This window comes from Raphanus sativus, unplaced genomic scaffold, assembly GCF_000801105.2.
Source record: "Raphanus sativus cultivar WK10039 unplaced genomic scaffold, ASM80110v3 Scaffold2813, whole genome shotgun sequence".
Lineage (NCBI taxonomy): Eukaryota > Viridiplantae > Streptophyta > Magnoliopsida > Brassicales > Brassicaceae > Raphanus > Raphanus sativus.
This window is the reverse complement of record NW_026618121.1, coordinates 3,920-13,711: the sequence shown is the minus strand read 5'-3', so window position 1 is coordinate 13,711 and position 9,792 is coordinate 3,920. Positions and strand designations below refer to the sequence as shown.

The 9,792-nt window shown below is 31.7% G+C and overlaps 2 pseudogenes; both read right to left on the bottom strand.

Moving 5' to 3' along the window:
* Positions 1–2,590: 2,590 nt before the first annotated feature.
* Positions 2,591–3,976, bottom strand: LOC130506023 (phosphoglycerate mutase-like protein AT74H; annotated as a pseudogene).
* Positions 3,977–4,686: 710 nt separating this feature from the next.
* LOC130506022 (sugar transporter ERD6-like) lies at positions 4,687–9,162 on the bottom strand (annotated as a pseudogene).
* Positions 9,163–9,792: the final 630 nt, after the last annotated feature.

The following is a 9,792-nucleotide window of genomic DNA, read 5'->3' as shown; positions in this document are numbered from 1 at the left end:
ATAAACTGTAAAAGTTTGCAAATTGTTCATGTAGTTTATTCATTAGAGATCTCTGGCTCATTATCTCTTGTACTCCACACCCAAACCTGGTAAAAAAAAATCACTGGACACTCGTAGCTGCTGATCGATAGTACGCTGACCAAGCAAACACACTGATTGGTGTTATTCGATTGAGAAATCAGATCTTTTAAAAAATCTATTTTTCTTTTTGTTTTTCATGTCAGAAATAAGTAGAGTTTCGCTAAGTCAGTAGAAAAACAGAACAATGATGCGGAGTTGTTAGGGTTTGCAGAGGATTTTGAGAGGAAGAAGATGATAGTAAACAAGAACAATCATTTCACTATTTTTTCATAGGAAAATAAAAATGAAATTGAACGGTAGAGATCTCTTCCTTATGCAATCTAATGCTCAAATTTTAGTTTCTTTTAAATGTATGATATCATCAGTTACTAAACTAAACGGTGTGCCGTCACGATTTATTTTGAAACATTGCTTCTAACACAACTTTTTTTTGTTCCGTAACCGACATTTCTGTATATAACTGCTATTCAGTAAATCTGAACAGACCATACCTGAGAGCATTCATATGAGTTTTTTAAAATGGTTTCACAACTGAGTAGATGAGATTTAAGAAAAAAAAGCCTTGCAGTACCAATGGTTTTACGTTGAGGCAGTGACCAGTGAGGAAGCACATCACGAAATTCTTCTACTCAGTGAATAAAATACTAATAAAGGAATCCCAGACAATGTTTAAAAAGTTTATGTGTTTTATAGAATTATTTTTGTTAAAAGTTATATATTTTTCATTATATATTAAAATGTGTCATTTCATTATTTGATTTAAGAATTGTGTATTAATTAGTATTTAAATAGAAAATTGTAATTATTTAAATGAAAAGTTGAGACTATTCATATATATATCATCTCAAAATAACTACTTTTAAATTGAAGTGATGCAACTATTTAAATTGAAAAGTTGCGGCTATTCATATAATTACCATTTCAAAATGACCATCTTTAAATTAAAAATATATGACTATTCATATATATATAAAGTTGCATCTCTTAATTTTTATACAAATATTTATGTATTTTTCGTTTTATTATGCTTATATCTATTTACTAATATTTCATAAATATTTATAATTGTTTTATATCTAAAAAATCAGTTTATTAATATGAACATTTGAATCTCTTAAGTTTTATACATGAAAGTTGCATCTCATAAATGTTTTACATGAAAAACCCAAATACTGTTGAAAAAGTGTGTATTTTATAGGAATTTTACTTCTTATTAAAATTATGTCTTCTCATTATATACTAAGAGTGTTTTTTTTTATATTTTTTTTTCAAGAGTTTGTATTAGTTAGTATTTAAATTTTATACAAAATATGTCTGTCGAATCCCAAACATTGTTGAAAAAGTTATGTGTTTTTATAGAATTTTTTTGTTAAAAATTGTATCTTTTCATTATATATTAAGATGTGTCTTTTCATTATTTGATTTAAGAGTTGTGTATTAATTAGAATTTAAATTGAAAAGATGTAATTGTTTAGATGAAAAGTTGTGACTATTCATATATGTAATCATCTCAAAATAACTATCTTAAATTGAAATGATGCGACTATTAAAATTGAAAAGTTGCGGACTATTCATAAAATTATCATTTCAAAATAGTCACTTTTAAATTAAAAAAGATGTGACTATTCATATATGGAAAGTTGCATCTCTTAATTTTTTAACAAACATTTATGTATTTTTATTATTCTTATATCTATTTATTAATATTTCATAAATATTTTAATTGTTTTATATCTAAAAATCAGTGTATTAATATGAAAATTTGAATCTCTTAAGTTTTATACATGAAAGTTGCATCTCATAAATGTTTTACATGAAATAACCCAAATAATATTGAAAATTTGTTGTATTTTATAGGAATTTTTTTCTTTATTAAAAGTTATGTATTTCATTATATACTAAAATGTGTTTTCTTATTATTTGTTTCAAGAGTTGTATAATAGTTAGTATTTAAATATACAAATGTGTCTGTCTTTATTTTTGCATATTACACATATCTAATGATTTGTAATATTAACTAAAATAAATAGGATACGAGGCGTTCGTACTTCTTTGTTGATGACATATAACGATACATTTTGATTTTAAAAAAAGTGTTTAAAAAGATTCATTATAAAGGATATAATTTAAAATTTTAGAGTAACTTACCTAAATTAATAAAATATGTATAATTTATTGGTATTGATGTATTTGTATTTTAGTTGTAATTTGAAACTAAATAAATATACATTTCTAATATTATCTATAAATAAATAAAATACACAGTTCTATGTTGTGACATAAAAATATTATTTGAAAATAAAATTATTTTTATATAGAATATAAATTATAAAATGATGTATTTATTTAAATACATATGTTCTACGTTTTGACATAAATATTTGTTTGAAAATATTTTTTTATATAGAATATAAATTATAAAATGATGTATTTATTTATAAAAGAATGAGTGTCCCACACGATATCGCGTGATACGTGTCCTTACCTAGTTACATAAAAACAATCAGCATCATTCTTCGTCGTCAGTCACATCTAACAAATCGAAATACTCATCGAGATGCAATGTTACAACAATCGTCCAATGTTTCACGAGAACCATCAACACGAACCATTGATCATCAATCATATCTTTAGACATGCCCCAAGCCAACATCTCTTCTAGTAGGTGTATCCCAAAAGTGTACTCTCCTCCTGCACCTAACTCCATCACTCTAAACTCGCAGTTCCCTAAGTTGTTCAACCGCTCAAACTCTCCACCGTCCACTTGAAACCATTTCATGGAACACACGAGAGGTCAGCCCATGGGATACGATCACTAGATTTAGTTCACTCGATGGATCTACTTGATGCCTGTTCATGTCCACGTCTCTCCATAGAGACTCCAAGAAACCTTCCAATGAGGTCAAACATAGAGATATACTTAATTAATTGATGTTGTGTATAATGTAACATTTTCATTTGGAAAACCAGTAAACTAGAAGTAACTAGGAGCGCTGCATATTTTCGTCAACTGTAAAAGTAATTAGCAAGATACGTGAGGATGATTAATCAAAAAAAAAAAGATACGTGATGATGTTCCAAAAAGAAAAACTCCATAATCAACAAACTCAGAAAGACCAAACAAAGTACGTCTTCTTTTCTCAAGGGTCAAAAGTCAAAAGCCTTCAAAGTAGAGCTGACCTAACTATATCAAATTATCAACTAATGCAAATTTTTAAAAAGTATTTAGATAGTACTCTCCATAATAATCCAAAACTCGAATCTGATAATGGTGTTTTTTTAAAAGGCTAATCTTATTCCATACCAAAAATACCCAAACTTTTCTACAAAAACATTTTGGAAAAAAAAAATTTGTTTTTAGAAAAATGAAAAACATTTATGTGGAAATGTTAACAAATATTAGCTATCTGAATTATCCTCTAGATAGACAGAACTTACTTGAAACACGATCATAGACGTCAGAAGCAGATTCACCCTCCGGGAAACGGTAAAAGAATCTTCCGAAACGCTCCCTCGTCTCCTTGACAACTTTCATCCTCTTTTCCACTTGAAAATTCCCAAAATCTTGTTCTCTTATCCTACACTCTTCCCTCACTCCTATCACGCGCCGCCTCGAGAACGCTTTCCCTACTTCCCTCAAAGTTGTCCTCGTCCTCTCGTACGGGGACACGTAGAAGTACACGCGCCAATTCTCTCCGCACGCGCCACCGCTCTGAGCTGAGATCAAGGCTCTCATCTTCCCTACCGGCCTCACGTGCCTGCGCTCGTCCTTCTTCGGTCAGAGGGATCTTGTGGTCGGGCGTGGTTGCGTAAGCCCCCTGGTCGATGTTGCCGGCTGACTCGCCGTGGCGCATGAGTATAATGCGTTTGGAAGTATCTTTTTGTCGGTCCCCATATTTTTCTTTTTCGTTTCTCTACCTTTGTCGTTGTAGATTAATTTCAGGTTTTATGATGGAGAGATCGCCTCCTTGTCAAATTGAGAGCCCACCATATGAGACCACGATCGAGAAGTCTACTACCTTTTTTGTTATGATCCCACTTTGTTTCCACTTAGGTCAAGTTTGACAATATGATTCTAGATCTCATGATTCTAATGCAATTAAACTTAACTCATTTCATTAATTACTAATGGTTTTGGTTGGTAATGTATTAATTTGTAGGTCAAGTGGAGAATTTATATAAGAAAAAAAACATTTTGCAAAAGCGGAGTTGTATAGCGGTCAAACTGGAACGAGGTGATTTGAATGTTTACAAAAGACGACAACTACTCTTATCACATTATTCTTGCATGATGCGTAATTCACGTGTTCGTACAGTAGCGCATTAAGACGCAACTTAGCTAGTTTTCGTATTATCTTTCAATCAAAGACCAATTTATTTTTAATTAATTTTAAATACTAAACGTAGGTATGGCTTGTGTTAAATAAACGTAGTTGTGTCTTTTGTTTATGAACGGCACATTGCATTCATTATCAAACGAATTTATATTAAGTCTATCCTTAATTTTTCTTTTGAAAAAAAAAATTCCTTGGTCATATTATAAAGTCACTCTAATTAATCAAACCATGCATTTTTTCCAGACAGGACGTAGAAAAATTATTGTTGCCATTTTCCCATACAAAACTCGATCCATACACAAATCTCATTCAAACGATCACAAAAAATCATAATAATCGATTTTATCTCTTTAATTGCAATAATCGATTAATATGGTCAATTTTCACAGAACAATATTATTGTACATGTTTGGAGAGCAACGCTTGTATTTCTTCAAGTGATCGGCCTTTCGTCTCTGGTACTAGAAAGTATACAAATACAATCGAAAAGGCTGAGACCATCGAGGAAAGATGAAGAACATCCCTTGAAAAATGAACAAAAAGAAAAAGACAATCAGTAACAACTTATTCATAATAGTAAATAACGGTAATTGTTGTTGTGTGTTCATATCTCTATAATATAACCTGATGCATTCCATTCTAGCATGAAATTGAAAGTATAAGTGAACAATCCAACCAAAAAACCAATTAGTCACGGTAACTAAGGTTCCAGCTGATACTTTCACATTCATGGGAAATATCTGCAAGCGCAATAATTTTTATTAGATTCACACAACCAACTCCCTCCCAACACACATTCTCCGGATTCAAGCTAATTAAGTCACATGAAATATAAATGTTGGAATACCTCAGCCATTATAATCCATGCAGTCCTCCATTCCCATCGCAAATGTCACAATGTGACCCTATAACATTTCATAAATAAAATCACCAACGACAACTAACTAGCAATGAAAAAAGTTCATCCAAAGAACAAAGATGGAGTAGTGCAACTTAAAAATTGTCATCTGTTTTTGCTTGTTTGTTATGGTAATTTTCTCAAAAAAAAGTTTAGGGTTATTACCAATACGCCGATGCAAGTGAAGATTGGAGTGAGATATGGGAGAATTCCAAATGACTGCTCGACGTTTAACAAAATTTGAAGACGATAGTTAGCTTAAAAGGTTATTTTATAGATAAAAGTTTTAGTTTGAAAGGTTGCATATAGTAAAACTTAAAATTACCTGGAGACCATAGGAAACACTTAAGAGCAAAGCACTTAAGCCCATCGCAGCACACGAAGTCTGTAAATAATAAAAAAGATAGCTCTATCATAGTGGAAGAATGAAGAAAATTCATACTTAATATTACTTGACTGGATCTAAAGTAGATCTAACCATTAGGAGCGTTCTCCTCCCCAGCTTATCGACATAATGGTTCCCAGCATTGCTTTCGGAACCTACAAAAGTAATTGAAGAATTATACCATTTGTCATATTGGAATTTTCTGGTGTTATGAAGTAAATGTTTTTCTCTTGAAAACTACCATTATTGTGGCTATTACAGATGTGCCAATGGAACTTGAAATCCTGATAGTAAAACAAATAAGTTAATTTATTAATTGGATTATACTATTTAGTTTACACATGAAATGTTCAAGTGTGTATATATGGAAAAAGCTACCTCTTTTGGAAGAGACTACTGGCATAATAGGTACGCCGGAGCTCCCGCTCAGTTGTTGCAAAACATTAAGCCAACTCCAATCTGTATACAAATTAATATATACATGGTGCATTACATTATGCAACTGAACTATAATGTTCTTTTAGTAATTGAAAAACAGGCACATTTCATTAGAAACTAGATTATTTTCTTAGCTCAAATACTACAAGTAATGGATATGCATATCGTCTCTGAAACAAATCAGCCATTCTACTTCCACCATCAATTTCAGACATTTCTAAGGTATCCTGCAAAGGGAAAAAATAGCATTTTAAAACCCAACTAGATTTTGACCCGCCCTTGAAAGGGCGGGTATATTTTTTATTTTAAATTTAGTTTTATATTTATTTTTTCTCTGATTATATATGTATTTTTCTAATCATATTTGTTATAAAATTTAGATCAAAATATATGTAATTTAAAAATTAATCCGGTATACCACGTTAAGGCTGAGTGCGGGTCGAACTCGCGCCGCTGACCCAACAACCCGCGGATTTTCAACTTTGTTTTGGTTAAAAATTTAAATATGACCCGACAACCTACAAACAAATAATATTGTACATGCATCCGTTCCGCTTAATTTTGTGGTTATCCGTAAGGTTGTATACATATTTTAAAATCATTATTTAATTTAATTACTATAAAAGTATATTTATAAATAAAATTTATACATGACTTAAATTTAAATTATATTTTAAAATTCTTGTATTTAAAAAAAAGTATTTACTTTTTAAATTTTATTTTTTAAATAATTTGTGGGTCGACGGGTAGCCGCGATCCAAAATCCATCAACTCATACTAAGCCCGCATAAAAAACTCATAACCCGCATCCGCAAAATCAATTTTTCAAATAGTTGAACGAAAAATAATTAGTTAGTGAAAGAATTCAACAATTTTTTTAAGTAAAATTTTTGGGTAGTGATTTCTTTTTAATAATATAGATGAGTACAATGTTTTTTAAATTAATTCCACACCATCATTCGATACAAAAGAATTATATAAACATTAGTAATAGAAAACAAAGGTTTATACAAATCTTTCTTACGCACATATTTAAAATGTTAAAAGTTAACGGTTTAGATTAGTAACATTAAAGTCAATAACAATAATATGCTTTATTTAAATGAAGGAGAATCTTATTAAGTTGCTATAAAATAGGTTAGTATTAAGATTTGTTAAATGTAATAGGTTGGACTAAAAAAATGAAAGGGTCCAAAACAACTTGTATAAGTCGACTTTTTAAGACTGCTTCCTTTTTAATTGTATAGATATTTGTTTAACCTTAGTATATTTTTAATGAAAAATTTCATACTCTGATAGTGTTTGCTTCACAAGAAATGTCGACGTCAGGTCCTCTAAGACGTTGCAAAGCAGATCGGCAATCTTCATCCCGACCTTTTTCGCCTGTCATATAAATAACATATTCAAAAACTCTTCAATCAAAAATTGCAAAACTGGAGTGCGGTTGGGTTAAATGCATGGATCAAATTATCAAAACCATCCATGCACATGCAAACATGAATAAACTTACTAGCCATCTGGGAGACTCAGGAATGAAAAAAGCAAAAAACGTGGAGCACACATGGCACAAACCCTGGAAACATAAAACACACATATGTTAAATTGGGCCGGTTCGAATTATATCTATCACTTATAATTTTTAAGATTAATAATATCTTAGACGTAACCGTAACCGACTATTGCTATAATCGCCATGGAACGAGATTGCCAATGATGAAGAAGAGCGCAATGCCGCAATTTTGCATCAGCTGTACCCATTTATAAACAAGAGTTTGAGTTATTTTTCCAAACATAATGCTGGACCAAATCAGGTTGGACCGTTCGATTTATTTGATTAGAACATAAACCGGTCCAACAAATAAACTCAGTTAACGTACTTGATTGGCGAACACAAAACGAACCACGGACATGTTTTGGTGCAATTTCGGCTATATAGACTGGAATCTACACGAAACACACAACTTTGTATCAGTAACTCATCATTTACGTAAATTTCATTTGGGTGGTGAAAACATATTTGGAAGGTGGAAATACCACGTAGCTAAATAAACCAACTCCGATTCCTAGTAACAATCTTCCACAGTCCAGCCACAATGCGTCCTTCGTATTCAAAAACATTAATATAGAAATGTTATTCTAAAAAAACGCAGAGATAAATAATAAAGATAATTATCCATTAATAAGGATAAACAAGACGAGCAACAAGTAGACGAGATAAACAAACCTTAGCCAATGCTATCACGAGCCAGCCTGTAACGCAGAAGGCTTCGCAAAACAACATCATCTGTTTTTTTCCAGAAAATAGTAAAAAAGGTAAGTGAGGACCGGTGGATGGAACCGTTCAACCCAAACAATGAGACAAAATAAAAAAAAAACATGTGTAATCTATCACCTACCCCGCTTTCTTCCCAGGACATCAGCGACTTTACCGCTGAATATCCACCAATCAAACCTCCAAATGTGCAAAATCGATCCGAACATTGAGTACTGCATGATCAGTAAAGACGGTCAACTTAGAAGTCAAACTTAAAAATACTTTTAATATAAAAACAGCATATTTTATTATTAGTTACCTCAGCAACTGAGAGAGATAAATCTTTTGTAATCCCTGATTGCGCACCAGATGAAAAACCGGCCTACAGTACATCCAAATCAGTTAAGCTGGTTAGAGCAACAAATGAAACTCTGAAAGACAGTCAAAACCGGATGGTTTGTAGTTTTTTTTGTAACTGATCTTTAGATAGTTTATAGTTAAACCAGGTATGAACTGAATGAAAAAAGATCACTCACACCACAGCCGGAGCAGAAGGAGCCAGAGACGGCAACAAAGGTGCTGAGGAAAACAGAGGCGGTAACACGACATTCACCATCGTTGTCTTGAGTGTTCTTGGTAACCTCTCTCGTGGATTTCCTCGATGATCCTGTTTCTAAGAAAACGTCTTCGTTAGGGAACTTGGGCTCTCGTCTCGTATGCTTAAGCTCTTCTTCAGTAACCCTTTCTCCATGCTTTTTTGTCGCTCCATTTTCAAAACAATTCTTCTTTGCTTAGTGTTCTGTCTTCGTGAGGATATTTGATATATAAAAGAAAAGTTGGAGTTGTTTGTTGCTTGTGAGAGAGGACTTGGAAGTTTCTTGAAGGGTTCGTAAGCAAATCGAGGATTGGATTATTGTCTACTTGGACTAGTGGATATATCGTTTTCTGTAAATGCGTCAGAAAACATCTCTTTATATGAAAATATCATTGTTTTATATGTTTGTTGGTTTTGTAAATTGGTTTGAAAAAGCGAGCTCAAAAGCAAACAATTTTGAAAATTTAGATATATTTGTTGGTTTGTGTCTAGATTCAGTCATCTACATTGAACTCGGACGTTATTGGTTTGATTTTTCTCTATGATATTTTTTGCTTATACTTTTAAGACTTGTTTGTACAGTGGTAATTTTTCAGTTTATCTCTTTACCTAAGTTATATGGTAAAAAGTTATATGGTTATACATGTAAGGGTGTCAAAATGAGTTAGTTCTTTCAACTCAGCTCAGCTCACAATGAGTTCAGATATTTCATAAGAAGTTCACCTCGACTTTATTATATGAGTTTTAATATGTAAACTCGAACTCAAATCATCTAGATTATGAGTTAAACGAGTTAACTCGCGA